Source organism: Schistocerca americana, chromosome 1, assembly GCF_021461395.2.
Source record: "Schistocerca americana isolate TAMUIC-IGC-003095 chromosome 1, iqSchAmer2.1, whole genome shotgun sequence".
Lineage (NCBI taxonomy): Eukaryota > Metazoa > Arthropoda > Insecta > Orthoptera > Acrididae > Schistocerca > Schistocerca americana.
In genome coordinates, this window is record NC_060119.1 from 1,027,009,455 (window position 1) to 1,027,027,347 (window position 17,893).

Sequence of the window (17,893 nt, forward strand, 5' to 3'; positions counted from 1 at the left end):
AGACACCCTACTAAAGTTCTCCTTTTCCCCTTCCTCGCTGCATTCTTTAGACACCACGGAACAAGTGCTTTTCATAAGATCCCGTCCTGGAACAATCTTCTCAAAACAAAACAGAAACAAACTAAGATATAAACAACTATCCACAACAAAATGACGCCAGTGTAACAGGCATAAAGGACATCTATTACTAACAACCCATGAAGAAAACTCAAATTATGTTCCCCTGGTAACAAGCCTACTGATCTAATTTTGGAATAACTTTGCGTTAATTACCGTTATTCCATCTTTTACTACTTGCTCATGTGGTTCCACTAATTCTTACATATCGTCGGATAGTGTTTTGCCCGACCTCTGACAGGTCGCAGATATTGAACCGTCTCCTTTGCCACGGAGTAGGAGACACTATGACTGGTCGGCGCCTAAAAAAGTGTGCGAGATTAGGACGCCTTTTTTCCAAGACAATGGAGCTTGGATATGCCCATATTAGCCTGGGCCTTAGTCTTTCTTCTTAACTGTAAATCTGATACCAAATTGTTCATATTTTGTTTAGCTTGCAAAATTTAGAGACTGGCTAGCGAATAAATAACGTATTGGAAGGAGAGACGGAAAGGTTTGTTACTCAGCATCCCACTCCTAATCTTCCAAACTTTCAGACTGGCATATAGCTCTGAGGGGCTTCAGTCTTGGTGAATTCCTCGTCGACATTCTACGTCGATCTCTTTGGCTGGGTCTTCTCCTACAGACATTGACATTTTTTCCCCAGCTATGACCGCTTCTTCAGGCAAAGTAGTGGAGTTAGTGTTAGGCGTGTCGATTGTTGAGACGCTCTTCTTACGAATTACGTTGTGCTCAATGGCTCGCTCATGACTCAGGAACGTGGGGTTCCCCACAATGATCGATGCTATCATCATGTCCGATTCGAAGTTGCGTGTTTCACTTAGTCCAGTGTAATGCGAGTTTATTGCCAGATGCATTTTCATTCCCCGTTATATCAGTAGGACTGAAGGAGTTGCTACTTCGTTTTTAAATCATGTCTTGGATTTCCCTTCGAATTTTATAACAATAAATGTTGGCGGAACTGGACGTATCTTCGTTTACAATAGTTAGACGAACCCTACATCTCCATTTATTATTATAGATTTTGGCACAGATCACACCCATGACTCATTTGCCAGGGCCATTAATTTCTCAATCGTTCCCAATTGGCGCAGTTTATCACATCTGAGTCGAAGGGGGCCGATCTGCATATCGGGATGGTTCATTCTATACAGATCATAGACGCAGTTTCCATTTAGCGCCACAACTTAGCGGTGCCTTGAATTTCGATGCTTGGCTCCTCCTGGAGTCTATCAGGCTCAATTCCTTTTTAAGAAGGACGTGTGGAGAGATCAATTTACTTCTTTGGAATGCGCTGGTAACCGAGTTTGACGAGATAACGAGTTTCAAGAGACCATAATTTTTTCTTCTGTAGTATTTAACTGTTCTTATTGCGGTCTGTGTTTAAGCATATTAATTACACTACTGGCCATTAAAATAGCTACACCAAGAAGAAATGCAATTGATAAACGGGTATTCATTGGACAAATATATTATAGTAGAACTGACATGTGATTACATTTTCAGGCAATCTGGGTGCATAGATCCTGAGAAATCAGTACCCAGAACAATGACCTCTGGCCGTAATAACGGCCTTGATACGCCTGGGCATTGAGTCAGACAGAGCTTGGATGGCGTGTACATGTACAGACCCCAATGGAGCTTCAACATGATGCCACAGTTCATCAATAGTAGTGACTGGCGGCGCGCGGGATTAGCCGAGCGGTCTTCGGCGCTGCAGTCATGGACTGTGCGGCTGGTCCCGGCGGAGGTTCGAGTCCTCCCTCGGGCATAGATGTGTGTGTTTCTCCTTAGGATAATTTAAATTAAGTAGTGTGTAAGCTTAGGGACTGATGACCATAGCGGTTAAGGCCCATAAGATTCCACACATTCTTTTCTTTCTCTTCTTTCTTCGGTTATCAACCCACAGGTTGGTTGGCAGCAGCACGCCATTCCGTTCTTTTGTCAACTTTCTTCTTCATATCTGCATAGGTCTGGCACCCGATGTCATTTATTACTTGTTGAATGTAGCTTAATCTAGGTCGTCCTCGGCGAGTTCTTCCTTCAATGATTCCTTCTAATATTCTCTTAATGAAATTGTTATGCCGTAAAATGTGACCTATGAAGGTTATTCTTCTTTTCTGTATATTTCGCCAAAGAGATCTGTTTTCTTTCACTCTTCTGAGGACATCTTCGTTTGTAGCCTTGTCTCGCCAGCTGATTTTTTCCATTCTCCGGTAGCACCACATTTCGAATGCCTCTAATCTTCTCTTTTCTTCTTTTCCACTAGTCCAAGTTTCACATCCGTAAAGGGCTGTACTCCACACATAGGTTTTCATGACTCTCTTTCTTACGTCTAAACTAACATTTCTACTCGTCAGTAAGTTTCTTTTTCCATTGAATGCTATTTTGGCAAGTTGTATTCTGTTTTTAATGTCACTTTTGCTCCTTCCATCTGCTGTTATTTTGCTACCTAAGTAGTTAAATTCTGTAACCTGCCCTAGTTTCTCTCCCTTTATTGTTATTCGTATGGGTTCATTGTAGTTCAGGGCGCCACTCACCATCACTTTAGTCTTTTTCTTATTTATTTTCATTCCATACTGTTCTTTTAAGGTGTTTTCCATTTCATTGAGTGCGGCTTCTAAATCTTCTTTCCTTTCTGTAATTATGGCGATATCATCTGCATATCGCAACATATCTATTTTCATTCCGTTAAGTTTTATTCCTACTTCAATATTCTCTCTTATTTTGTCTATTGCTTCTTGGATATATGCGTTGAAAATTACTGGAGATAGTGGGCATCCCTGTCTCACTCCTTTCCTTATTCTTGCTGTTTCTTCTTTGTTTTCCTTCTTAACTAAGGCTGTTTCATTTTGGTATATTTTAAAGATTATCCTTCTATCATTATATTTCAGACCAGCCTTCTTCAGAATTCTAAACATTTCTGGCCATACAACATTGTCAAATGCCTTTTCGAGGTCTACGAAGGCTATAAATACTTGTTTGTTTTTGGAAATTTGTTTCTCAATTATTAGTCTTAAAGATAAGATTGCTTCCCTCGTCCCTACACCGCTTCTAAAACCGAATTGGTCTTCACTTAGAGTGCTATTCAATTGGTTTTCAACTCTTTTCAAAATTATTCTTATTAGAATTTTTGATGCGTGTGAAAGAAGACTGAGTGTTCGATGGTTTTCACAGTCCATAGTGGATGCTTTCTTAGGTATGGGGAATATGATGCATTTCTGATAGTCTTCAGGAACTTCACCTGTTTTGTATATTTTCTGTATGAGTTGCAGTAATGTAGCTTTCATTTTGTCTCCTGATTTCTTAATTAGTTCAGAAGGTATATCATCAACACCTGCCGTTCCACACATTAAAAAAAAAAAAAAAAAAAAAAAAAAAAAAAAAAAAAAAAAAAAAAAAAGGAAGTAGTCATTGATGTATTGTGACGAGCCACTTGCTCGGCCACCATTGACCAGACGTTTTCAATTGGCGAGAGATCTGGAGAATGTGCTAGCCAGGGCAGCAGTCGAACATTTTCTGTATCCAGAAAGGCCCCTGCAGGACCTGCAACATGCGGCCGTGCATTATCCTGCTGAAATGTAAGGTTTCGCAGGGATCGAATGAAGGGTAGAGCCACGGGTCGTAACACATCTGAAAAGTAACGCCCACTGTTCAAAGTTCCGTCAATGCGAACAAGAGGTGACCGAGACGTGTAACCAATGGCACCCCATACCATCATGCCGGGTGATGCGCCAGTATGGCGATGACGAATACACGCTTCCAATGTGCGTTCACCGCGATGTCACCAAAGACGGATGCGACCATCATGAGCCGACCGCGGTGGTCTCGCGGTTCTAGGCGGTCCGGAACCGCGCGACTGCTACGGTCGCAGGTTCGAATCCTGTCTCGGGCATGGATGTGTGTGATGTCCTTAGGTTAGTTAGGTGTAAGTAGTTCTAGGTTCTAGGCGACTGATGACCACAGCTGTTAAGTCCCATAGTGCTCAGAGCCATTTGAACCATTTTGACCATCATGATGCTGTAAACAGAACCTGGATTCATCCGAAAAAGTGACGTTTTGCCATTCGTGCACCCAGGTTCGTCGTTGAGTACACCATCGCAGGCGCTCCTGACTGTGATGCAGCGTCAAGGGTAACCGCAGCCATGGTCTCCGAGCTGATAGTCCATGCTGCTGCAAACGTCGTCGAACTGTTCGTGCAGGTGGTTGTTGTATTGCAAACGTCCCCATCTGTTGACTCAGGGATCGAGACGTGCTAGTGATACGAGGCCGTTGGGATCCAGCGCGGCGTTCCGTATTACCCTCCTGAACCCACCGATTCCATATTCTGCTAACAGTCATTGGATCTCGACCAACACGAGCAGCAATGTCGCAATACGATAAACCGTAATTGAGATAAGCTACAATCCAACCTTTATCAAAGTCGGAAACGTGATGGTACGCATTTCTACTCCTTACACGAGTCATCACAACAACGTTTCACCAGGTAACGCCGGTCAACTGCTGTTTGTGTATGAGAAAGCGGTTGGAAACTTTCCTCATGTTAGCACGTTGTAGGTGTCGCCACCGGTGCAAACCTTGTGTGTGTGCTCTGAAAAGCTAATCATTTGCATACCACAGCATCTTCTTCCTGTCGATTAAATTTCGCGTCTGTAGCACGTCATCTTCGTGGTGGAGCAATTTTAATAGCCAGTAGTGTAATATTTTATTCTACCGCGTCGCCAACTAATTCTCTCGTAGTCGAAGGGAAGTGCGGTGCTAATGTGATGAGAAGGTAAATACCCAATTTTGTCAAATTATGATGCTGTAGATACCGAAAATTATTTACACTTTATTTTATCTTTACCCGTGTGATGTGTGCCTTGTGTCGTATACACAGTGCCATGCGGTTATGGGCAAGACTGCACATCAGGCTACTGGAAATTCCACCAAGCGACCATTAGTGCACAGCGTAAGCATGTTGTTATTACCGAAGCACTCCGCAACTTGATTAACGGACATAAATTTAACGTCTGCAACAGAAGTGGTTTTGCTACTGCGATCCACTCTCCCTAATTACAATAAGCGCATTACACAGGTGGTTTACGGGCTCTTATACTCGGGTCAGCTTCTTGCGCCCCCACCGAACCCTCACATTATGCCTGCATTATCAGGTGCTGTTCGAAAGTTAGGCTTCCGGCAAAACTAAATTGCTTTTCATTGACTATAGAACAGTTCCGAAAGCTGAGCCTCCCGCTTTCTATTTACAAACTAAATTAAGCTCCTGGGACATCTGCTCTTCATATTCAATTAAAATATCACTTCCGGCCCAATCCCTTCCTCAAACGTTAGTACAGTTACAGTCTGAGCCGTGTTGGTTCAGAATGTCTTTATGACTTTTCAGGGGTGACTACCGAGAGTAAGACACATTAGGAGACATACTTCAACAACCAAAGGCGTTATTTTCTATTGTCCAACCTCTTGAGTAGACTCAGAAAATGTTGCTGTGTTTACGTCACATTTAAATCCTTGAGAGAGTACAATGCTACCGAGGGTGGTCATAATGCGTGGCAGGGACTGTGAGATTCTTTGTTATACTAGTATTTTCCCCCCAATGAAATTACGCCACACGATGTTCGTCGATCTTATGGCTTCTTGTTTTTTATTATCGACTTGGACGCAAACCAGAATTTTTAGACGAGAATCTACAACGTTTTCATGTAAATTGAATATACTAATTACATGACAAAAGTGGAGATTAAATACAGGACAGCGAAAGGTAATTCGCAACTTATACAGTTACCAGGGTCCAGTCACAAGAGTTGAAACACGTAACAATGAGGCTGTAGCTTAGAAAGGAACTGAAATAGGGCTATAGCTTATTCAGTCTGTACATTGGGGAAGTAACAAAAGAAACTGAGGAATATTTGGGAAATGGTAGCAAATTTCAGTAGAAAGCATTAAAAACTTTGAGTTTTAGTAATGACATTAATTCTGCCGAAGACAGCGAAGATCAGTTGAACGCCATGTATACTGTGTTGAAAAGAGGTCTTAATATGAATGTCAACAAAAAATAAAATGAAGGTAATGGCATATGGTAGAATTAAGTCAGGTAATGGGTTGGGTTGATTTGGTGAAGGAGACCAGACAGCGCGGTCATCGGTCTCATTGGATTTGGGAAGGACGGGGAAGGAAGTTGGCCGTGCCCTTTCAAAGGAACCATCCCGGTATTTCCCTGGAGCGATTTAGGGAAATCACGGAAAACCTAAATCAGTATGGCCGGACGCGGGATTGAACCGTCGTCCTCCCGAATGCGAGTCCAGTGTCTAACCACTGCGCCACCTCGCTCGGTAAGTCAAGGTAATGCTGAGCCAGATTAAGAAATGAGTAATTAAAAGTAGTAGATGAGTTTTTCTACTTCGGCTGCAAAATAATAAACAACTGACGTAGTAGAAAAGATATTAAATGCAGCATGGCAATAGCAAACAAATGTGGCTCTGAAACAGACAAATCTGTTAACGACGAATATAAACTTGCAAGGAAGTTTCTTCTGAAGTATTTAATGGGATATAGCCTTGAATGAAAGGAATCGTGAACGATAAGCAGTTAAGACCAAAAGAGAATAGAAGCTTTCGATGTGTGGTGAAACAGATAAATTGCGAAGATTACGTTGGTAGGAGAGACAGAGGTCTAAATGGGAGGGGGTTGGACATTGTAGGGGGAAGACCAAGGCTTAATTACAGTAAAAATGCTCATGCGAACGTAGGTCGCGAAACACAGGTGAAAGGGCTCGGACAGAATAGGCTAGCGTAGAGAGATGCATCAAAGCAGTCTTCGGACTGACGATCGCAACAGTTCTGTTACGATGTGTGCATCAACACAGCAGCAAACTTTTATCATTCCGCTGAAAACAAAAAAGCGCCGTAGTTGCTGATGCACTTACAGTGACCCTCTATACATGGGCTGCCACAATAGTTGGCTGTCGCACAAACGATAGGGTTTTCACACCCGATCCTATGAAGACACGGCCATTGGTACATGACCGGGAGAGCTGTAGGCTAGCGATACGCCGCACTAAAACTGATGTTCAAAGAAACGTAAGGTAGATGATCCAAAACGCTTGATCGGCTTCGCACTGGCATCTTGATAGGAGTCGTTCTGCCTTACAGCCATGTTGTTGTTGTTGTCGTCTTCAGTCCTGAGACTGGTTTGATGCAGCTCTCCATGCAACTCTATCCTGTGCAAGCTTCTTCATCTCCCAGTACCTACTGCAACCTACATCCTTCTGAATCTGCTTAGTGTATTCATCTCTTGGTCTCCCTCTACGATTTTTACCCTGCACGCTGCCCTCCAATGCTAAATTTGTGATCCCTTGATGCCTCAAAACGTGTCCTACCAACCGATCCCTTCTTCTAGTCAAGTTGTGCCACAAACTTCTCTTCTCCCCAATCCTATTCAATACCTCCTCATTAGTTACATGATCTACCCATCTTATCTTCAGCATTCTTCTTGTCCAAGCTAGTTATCGTCCATGTTTCACTTCCACACATGGCTACACTCCATACAAATACTTTCAGAAACGACTTCCTGACACTTAAATCTATACTCGATGTTAACAAATTTCTCTTCTTCAGAAGCAGCCATACACACGCGAAAGCGTTGGCACCGAGCTACCCACCAAAAAAGTGAAATTCACTATTAATCACGTGAAGTTTGTCAGGGATAAATTCCTCATCGAGACTCAGAGCACAAGAAACTAGGCCAAAAATTGTGTAGAACAGAATTTAGGTGAAGTGGTATACGGGCTGAGTGAGTTGTGTAGGCGTGGGTTAAGGTTTACATGGAATTTATTAAACATCAAATATTCTTCTTGACAACAGAGAAATGATAACATAATAGAATCTAATTCACAACCCAGTACAGTTATTGAAGGTAAGGCTCAAGAGGAGAATGGCACCATAAAATACATTTAACACAATGAAAACAAAATTCTGATTTCCTACGCTCCAATAATAATTAGCAATAATAGTTTACAACATCTGGTCTCTGACCACTTGCGGGAAAATGACACTAATATCAATTCCTGCAATTAAACGCAGGGCAACAGACTAGAATATAACTCTTTGATTAAATGAAGGCTAGTTACATTAGCATTCAACTAAATATAGATCTACTACCTCTCCCATCACCAACTAGTCACTAAAGCAACGCTACTATTAACCAACTACCGGACTACCTGCACAAATTTCCCAATACACTTTTCTGTGAAATATGGCATAAAAATAGATCACAGGTTAAAATAACAAGGTAATATTCTGTAAAATGCCATAGACAAGATTAGTCAAAATAAATCACGCTCACAGCGAATAGATAACAGAATCAGTATGGTCCTGTATAAGTCAGCAGAGAATAATGAGGAGGATTTCTAATGACCATGTAACCTCCCCCCTCACTTATCGACCTTAATGACAGTGAAAAATTAAACCGCGTGTACCTAATGGAAATTTGGGAAAAGCAATCGTCACCGAAGTTAATCTATCGGTAAAGAGGGAGGAAAGGGTTACATCTAATTGAAAGGAAAAATGCAAATGAAACTGGTGGAAATTAATTTTTGAAAAGGGGTAAAGTTAATAAAGAAAGTAAATGTGCGGCCGTTACGTTAACAATTAACTAGCGGTAATTAGATATTTGAGATTTGGGGGAAATCACGGTCGCCAGTCCTAAGGACAATTACTATAGTAACTGAAAAAGAAAGGTTATTACACATATAATTAACACTAGAAGCGTGACAACTGAAGGTTGACACGTGTAGTGTGAAAACTGAAAGTTTGTCAGAAGTAATAAATTTTCGCTACACTCTGACTTAATTTAGCAAAAGAATTAATAAAACCGGAAAATCGAAAGTTAATTTAGTGACTGAAGTTAATAGTGAGCTTTCTTTCTGAAGCACATCGAAATCCAGTAAAATACGGTTAGTCTTGGACTACCTCAACAATCATTTCAAAAGCAACTTGACTCTACGCAATTTAGAAACAAGAGATTTAACTTTGAACTTGAATTAAATGATTCTGAACTATTAACAATAGTAAAATTTAGTACGTACCAAGCTGAGCTGCAGTCACAGGTAAGCTAAAATATGCTAACAAAACTCGCACTCTAAATTTGTGCTCGTGTAACCTAAATATTGTAGCCAGCTACTGAACTTTGAAATTAAAGCAGTGAAATCTAATTATATTATTTTAATGCTGGCGTTTGAATTTCAATGACACTCGGGTTCATTTCGGAAAAGGAAGGAACCCTGCTTGGCAATGCAATTGGGACAATGAGCAACAAAGGTTCATGCTAAGTTGCTATAATTTTGCGAGGCAAATGGAACAATTTGAAAAGCTGAGGTCTGCCATACAGTTCTGAAACTTTACGTGCTTTTAGTCTTCCTTGTTGGTTGATTGAAGGTTTGAAGCCGTCGATCGAGGAGGTGGCGACAGTCACTCATTGTCGGCCGTCGCTGTTGCAGAAGCTGGATGTTGGCGCGCCTTCTTCTCGACACGGTCACCAGGCGAAACGGGCTCTTGATGTGCGCCAGCTAATGCTTCCCGTCCGCGACACCATGTCAGAAACTATCATCGCGAGTCGAGCGCAATTACATGCTGCCAAACCCCGAAAGCGCGGCAACTCGCGGGAGCGTCACACAACACCTGCTCCACTCGCTACTCCCGCCAGACTCTAACTGTTCTGCCCGCACTCCACGCGGCAGAGTTAACACTACCAAAGATCCTACATACTTTGATTCTTCACACGACCTATCGATGTAATCGTTCGATAGCAGTTTTCCCTAGGCAAGACCCAGCGCAAAAATACAAATAATATTTACACAACAAACCAATTATACATCGACATAAATGCATAATATATATATACAAACAGTAAAACAATTACAATATATAAAGACAGAAATGTCATATCTTGAGGTAACAAAACAAGGAAAAAAATAATAGTACAATAGATGGAAATAGGAGGATATGCATTTCCGGCGTTACAACCAGACCAATGTGACCGTACAGGTTGTATTGGAACGTCCATGTGGTGTGGACAACGAAATAAAATACACTCTCTCTCTCTTCATCTCGCCGAAAATCAAAGTTCTACACGGTTCACAAGTTCTATGTCACCTCGGAGACCTCCCGTGCTATTGCACGAAAAGATTTACCCGCACATTACACAATAAAAACACTTCAGTGGGCCCCCGTAAATGTCGTCGGACTTACGATTTCGGCTACGTTTTGTCTATTGGGTGACAACTCACATTCGTCAGAATGTAGACAATGTTCCACAAAAATATTTAATGTACGTGCAGGCAGCATTTTCTATGCAAAAATTACATTTTTTAAGGTTTCACAAATTCGAGTTCCCTCCCAATAAGAACACCGAAAAATCGGAAGTTTTCACGCGTTAGGTATTTCTGTAAGTTCTAGTTTGTATTCTCAAAGTAAGGAAATGTTATTAAGATCCAGTCAAGCATCATAGGAAACAGATACATTACATCACTATCATTACTTCATAACACTTCCCAAACTACCTTAATTGTCAACATCATACCTGACCAAGAGTATGTCTATGGGATGAAGAACTTTTTGTAAGAATTATCCAAACCAGAACGGTAATACTGGTAGGCTAAAAGCAATTTAAATAGCTCAAGCTGAAGAATTTACTTAGTTATCTCAAAAAGCGACAAATCAATAATCTCGGCTTATCACAAATTTACATTGAGCCGAATCATTCAAAAGATCAATATTTTAGTATTTCATTTTGTAGATAATTACGAAAAACTATTTGTTTTTCAGAATTTTTCTTGATCACACAAATTACCGCTTACGATGGAGAATTTGTAAATTCATTATGGTCTGTGTGGTGGACATGTTCGTTAAATAGAGATCAAAATGTATTGTAAATAAATTGACAATGAACAGAAAATAAATACGAGTGGGACGACAATGTATGGAGGAAATATACTGTGAGGAGAGCGCATGTTGAAATAAATTAATACAAAGCTATTACTCACAATATAAGGTTAAAGACTTGAGATGAATACAGAACGGAAATGCTGTAATGAAGAGTTAAACTTTTTTGTGAAAGGATTCCAGTACCAACTTCAAGTCACCCGTATTGCATGGGTCGTTTAAGACTACGAAGGAAGTTTAATTTTTGACATCCTGTCTTTCTTTGAGGCGCCATCTTGGAATTAGTTGAAATTTGTAGAGCCTGTGGAAAACTTGTATCAGAGTACCCGGAGAGGAATTTGAACTCCAGATGTCTTGGAAACATGTTCTGTATGTTAAAGATTGCGCTGTCTTGCAGGGACGCACTTCGCAATGTAGCGTTCAGTTTCTCCATCACATATTGTTTATGCACGAATAGAACGACTGCAACTTACAAAACAGTGAGATTGGGCTCCAGATAACCAAAGAAGTGTCCTTCTGGTTTTCTCGCCTCAGCGCTGCCAAGGCGTCAAACAAAGTTAAGCCAACGACACAAGGGACAAGGCAGCTAACGTTGACGTGCACGTGGAGGGGATCTGCAGCGTCATGAGAGACAGAGCCGTTGGCACGTGGGACAACCTGGTTAACCAGACTTTGCGCCCTCTGTTCTCTCCAGTGACAGTTGTCGACTTAATTTGGCTGGCAAACAATGTAGTTCGGTCACGAAAATGTATGCGCACAAAATTCCTGTCTTGGCTCTATTAAAACGTACATTTCCTTCCTTGTCCATAAGCTAGTCATGTTATTTTGCCTTAGCTACATATAAATAAAAACATCCGTTATGCTTATCCATTACGGATATGTGAGAACCATGACTATATATTGAATGTAACTAAGTTATACAAAACTGCAACCAGTCACTTTTTTTAACAATTATGTTTTATTCCATGAACCGGTTTTCGAACCTTTTCAGGTTCCTCTTCAGATGGTTTCGGGAAGTTACATCATTATTGCTAGCATAATGCTGGGTGCTGGCTCTATGACATAAAAATGGAACACACTTTAATGTATCGCGAAGACTATAGCTCATCTGTCGATATGGATGTAAAATTAGTTTTTTACTTACTGCGACAGTATAGGCGGCTTTTTTTCGGTTAGTGTCCATCTGTCTGCCTCCATTTTGATGTCTAGTTGTTATATCACTACACACACTCTTGCACACAAACTATGTTAATTAACACCCTGACAGCAAGACTTTTCCAGCAACCAGCATGCGCTTTACAACTGTTGCTTGTAACAAAGATCTTGACAGAAACATATGGCATAGGCCTACTTTGCACAGAGATGTAATTTGTTCTTCTTCACATGTATGAAAGTCGATATAATGGCAAACATTTTAATCAGACTGGCGATAAGATGAGAGCACAAAATAAAATAAATAAATATATTACTACAAGAGCAAACTTCAGGTGGTCTGATATCTTATTTTTATTTGTATATTTGGTATAATATAGGCAGTTCATAGCAATTTTTTTAAAATCACGATTGCCATTAACTTGAATACTCAGGAATCAATGATACATCTACATCTACATCTACATGATTATTCTGCAATTCACATTTAAGTGCTTGGCAGAGGGTTCATCGAACCACAATCGTACTATCTCCCTACCATTCCACTCCCGAACAGCGCACGGGAAAAACGAACACCTAAACCTTTCTGTTGGAGCTCTGATTTATCTTATTTTATTTTGATGATCATTCCTACCTATGTAGGTTGGGCTCAACAAAATATTTTCGCATTCGGAAGAGAAAGTTGGTGACTGAAATTTCGTAAATAGATCTCGCCGCGACGAAAAAGTCTTTGCTTTAATGACTTTCATCCCAACTCGCGTATCATATCTGCCACACTCTCTCCCCTATTACGTGATAATACAAAACGAGCTGCCCTTTTTTGCACCCTTTCGATGTCCTCCGTCAAACCCACCTGGCAAGGATCCCACATCGCGCAACAATATTCTAACAGAGGACGAACGAGTGTAGTGTAAGCTCTCTCTTTAGTGAACTTGTTGCATCTTCTAAGTGTCCTTCCAATGAAACGCAACCTTTGGCTCGCCTTCCCCGCAATATTATCTATGTGGTCTTTCCAACTGAAGTTGTTTGTAATTTTTACACCCAGGTACTTAGTTCAATTGACAGCCTTGAGAATTGTACTATTTATCAAGTAATCAAATTCCAACGGATTTCTTTTGGAACTCATGTGGATCACCTCACACTTTTCTTTATTTAGCGTCAACTGCCAACTGCCACACCATACAGCAATCATTTCTAAATCGCTTTGCAACTGATACTGGTCTTCGGATGACCTTACTAGACGGGAAATTACAGCATCATCTGCGAACAACCTAAGAGAACTGCTCAGATTGTCTCCCAGGTCATTTATAAAGATCAGGAACAGCAGAGGTCCCAGGACGCTTCCCTGGGGAACACCTGATATCACTTCAGTTTTACTCGATGATATGCCGTCTATTACTACGAACTGCGCCTTCCTGACAGGAAATCACGAATCCAGTCGCACAACTGAGACGATACCCCATAGGCCCGCAGCTTGATTAGAAGTCGCTTGTGAGGAACGGTGTCAAAAGCTTTCCGGAAATCTAGAAATACGGAATCATCTTGAGATCCCCTGTCGATAGCGGCCATTACTTCGTGCGAATAAAGAACTACCTGCGTTGCACAAGAACGATGTTTTCTGAAACCATGCTGATTACATATCAATAGATCGTTCCCTTCGAGGTGATTCATAATGTTTGAATACAGTATATGCTCCACAACCCTACTGCAAACCGACGTCAATGATACAGGTCTGTAGTTCGGTGGATTACTCCTACTACCCTTCTTAAACACTGGTGCGACCTGCGCAATTTTCCAATCTGTAGGTACAGATCTATCGGTGAGCGAGCGGTTGTATATGCTAAGTAGGGAGCTACAGTATCAGTGTAAACTGAAAGGAACCTAATCGGTATACAATCTGGATCTGAAGACTTACCCGTATCAAGCGATTTGAGTTGCTTCGCAACCCCTAAGGTATCAACTTCTAAGAAACTCATGCTAGCAGCTGTTCGTGTTTCAAATTATGGAATATTCCATTCATCTTCCCTGGTGAAGGAAATTCGGAAAACTGCGTTCAATAACTTCGCGCCCCCAGGGGCTCAGCATTCATTTGCTGAGTACGGGCTTGGCGACCCCGGGGTCCTGAGCTGGGGACTGGTCAGCGCCACCAGTCTCCTGTCACCGTAACCCCCGGACATGCTTCAGCGACCACCGTGTGGCGCGGCGGTGGAATGTTGTGTGCTGCGGGGAGTGGTAATCTTGGCTTGATCGCCTGGATTGCGAGGCAGGTCAAGTCCCTTGGTGTGGAGCGTATGGCCCCCCAACGACAAGGTTTTACCCGCCTGCCTCCATGGTTGCTCCAGAGGCCCAGCGTCCTTTTAGACTAGTCGGAGTGCCGGAGGAGCTGCACTCCTGCGTTTGTTTTTACCTCCTTATTTTCCGATATTTTACACCAGCATCCCGACCATGTACCAGTATTTACGGATGGCTCTAAACAGGGGGACTCTGTTGGTTGTGCTGTTGTTTTCCCTGATCGAATCGTCAAGTTACGGCTTCCTGCGGCGTTTACCATCTTTGATGCCGAATTGTTTGCGATCTTGCGGGCATTGGAGCAGATGAGATGCGTTCCCAGTCTTAAGTTCCTCATCTGTTCTGACTCCCTGAGTGCCCTTCAGGCCATGCAACACTTGTAACCAGCGGATACGGTCGTCCAGAACATCCATGGTGCCCTACTCCACATGCAACGGCAGGGGAAGGAGGTTTGTTTCTGCTGGGTGCCGAGGCACGTGGGTATTAGGGGAAACGAACTGGCGGATGTGGCTGCCAAAGATGCATGTTCCCTCCCTCAGGTTGTTGAATGTGCCGTCCCCCTCCATGCTGTTACCTCCCTCCTGCGTTTTCGTGTTATGCGTCAATGGGAAGAGGAGTGGCTGGCAGTCGGTGACAATAAGCTGCGTCTGGTCAAGGTCACCACGCGGCCATGGCGTACGTCCTACCAGTCATGCAGGCGGGATGAGGTTCTCCTCACTCGCCTCCGCATCGGGCACAGTCCTTTAACACATGGTTTTTTACCCCAGCGGGAGGACTCCCCAATCTGCAGTGCTTGTGGCGTCCAGATTACTGTCCGCCACATTTTACTTGACTGTCTTTTATTCTCTGACCAGAGGGCGGTGGTTTCTTTGCCACCGGATTTGCCTTCTCTTTTGCAAGACGACGCAACGACTGGGGTTAAGGTCTTACGGTTTTGTGTCCTGCCCAATTTGTTGCCTCGGATTTTAGGGAGAGGGTTTCAATGTGCTGCTGGGTGAATGGCTCACCCAGGTTTTAGGTAAGAGGTCCGCCAGTCACGAATACCTCCTTATTTCCCTTCGGTTTCTGTCCTCCTTTCCTTGTGTTTCCCTTCCTTTTTTAGTGCGTTTCTTCTCCTCTTGTTTTGCCTCTGTATGTGAGGATTTGGAACTGCGTCAAGTCTGTGTCTTTTATCCGTTCTCCTTGTTCGCTGTCCGTCTTAGTCCCTTCACTGCATGTGTTCCTGTTTTTATGCGTTTGAGCGCTGATGACCACGCTGTTTAGCGCCCGTAAACCTCACACACATACACACACAATAACTCCGCTTTAGCGGCACAGTCGTCGGTAACAGTACCATCGGCACTGCGTAGCGAAGGTATTGACTGCGTCTTGCTGCTTGTGTACTTTACATACGACCAGAATTTCTTCGGTTTTTCTCCCAAATTTCGAGACAATGTTTCGTTGTGGAACCTATTAAAGGCATCTCGCATTGAACTCCGTGCCAAATTTCGCGCATCTGTAAATTTTAGCAAATCTTCGGGAATTCGCGTTCTACTGAACTTCTCATGCTTTTTCCGTTACCTCTGCAACAGCGTTCGGACCTGTTTTGTGTACCATGGGGGATCAGTTCCATCTCTTACCAATTTATGAGGTATGAAACTCTCAATTGCTGTTGCTACTATAGCTTTGAATTTGAACCACTTCTCGTCTACATTTGCATAGTCAGTTCGGAAGGAATGGAGATCGTCTCTTAGGAAGGCTTCTAGTGACACTTTGTCCGCTTTTTTAAATAAAATTATTTTGCGTTTGTTTCTGGAGGATTTGGAAGAAACGGTATTGTGGCTAAGAGGTGAGGTGTGTTTTCGCAACCATTTACAATTCGCGTGGGTTAGTGGACTAACCGCTCGAAATAATTTTCGGAGAAAGCATTTAGGACAATCTCGGAAGATGTTTTCTGCCTACCACCGGTTTTGAACAAGTATTTTTGCCAACATATCGAGGGAAGGTTGAAGTCCCCACCAACTATATCGTATGAGTGGGGTATTTATTTGCTACGAGACTCAAATTTTCTCTGAACTGTTCAGCAACTATATCATCGGAGTCTGGGGGTCGCTAGAAGGAGCCAATTATTAACTTAGTTCGGCTGTTAAGTATAACCTCCACCCATACCAATTCGCACGGAGTATCTACTTCGACTTCACTACAAGATAAACCACTACTGACAGACACAAACACTCCACCACCAATTCTGCCTAATCTATCTTTCCTGAACACCGTCTGAGACTTCGTAAAAATTTCTGCAGAACTTATTTCAGGCTTCAGCCAGCTTTCTGTACCTATAACGATTTCAGCTTCTCTGCTTTCTATTAGCGCTTGAAGCTCAGGGACTTTCTCAGTACAACTACAACAATTTACAACTACAATTCCGACTGTTCCTTGATCCAAGCACGTCCTGTATTTGCCATGCACCCTTTGAGATTACAGCCCACCCCGTACTTTCCCGAGGCTTTCTAACCTAAAAAACCGCCCAGTCCACGCCACACAGCCTGCGCTACCCGTGTAGCCGCCAGCTGAGTGTAGTGAACTCCTGACCTATTCAGCGGAACCCGAAACCCCACCACCCTATGGCGCAAGTCAAGGAATCTGCAGCCAACACGGTCGCAAAACCGTCTGAGCCTCTGATTCAGACCCTCCACCCGGCTCTGCACCAAAGGTCCGCAGTCGGTTCTGTCAACGATGCTGCAGATGGTGAGCTCTGCCTTCATCTCGTAAGCAAGACCGGCAGCCTTCACCAAATCAGATAGCCGCTGGAATCCAGAGATACAGTGTTAATGTATCTGCAGTGAGATGCAGCTCTCTGTATGACTAGGACCTTTATATTTAAATTAATATCAAACCTTCAGATGAACTATTAGCTTATTTCTGTTGTTATTTGAACATGATCTGGGGTACTAGCAAGAGTAGTTTATGTTTATTTTAGCTAACGCTATATGTATAAGTGTTTTAGTGATTGCAATAGACTAAAGCTGTTTGTATGGCTGTACACATTATATTTCAAAAACAATGAACAAAAGTTCTTTAACTGTTGACTTATTTTTATTCTTACATTACAGTGATATGGAATATTGGTAAAGGCAGCTTCTGTTCGTTCCAGCTAGAAGTAATATGTATAAAAGTACTTATTTATGTTAGCAGTCGAGGGCTATAACATTTAGAAATATAGTACAGGTTTTATTCTGTGGTAGGATATTAGATTGACACCAGTGTAGCTAGGATGTATGGAGAGGGAGGGGAGAGGGAGGTCTTGGGGCTGGGTTGGGGGGGGGGGGGGATGGAGAGGCGGTATAGGGTTCGTTGAGTGGTTACTTGTTTTGAACTAGTAGATCTTCAAAATTCTGAAGGAAAACTTTGTTTTGACC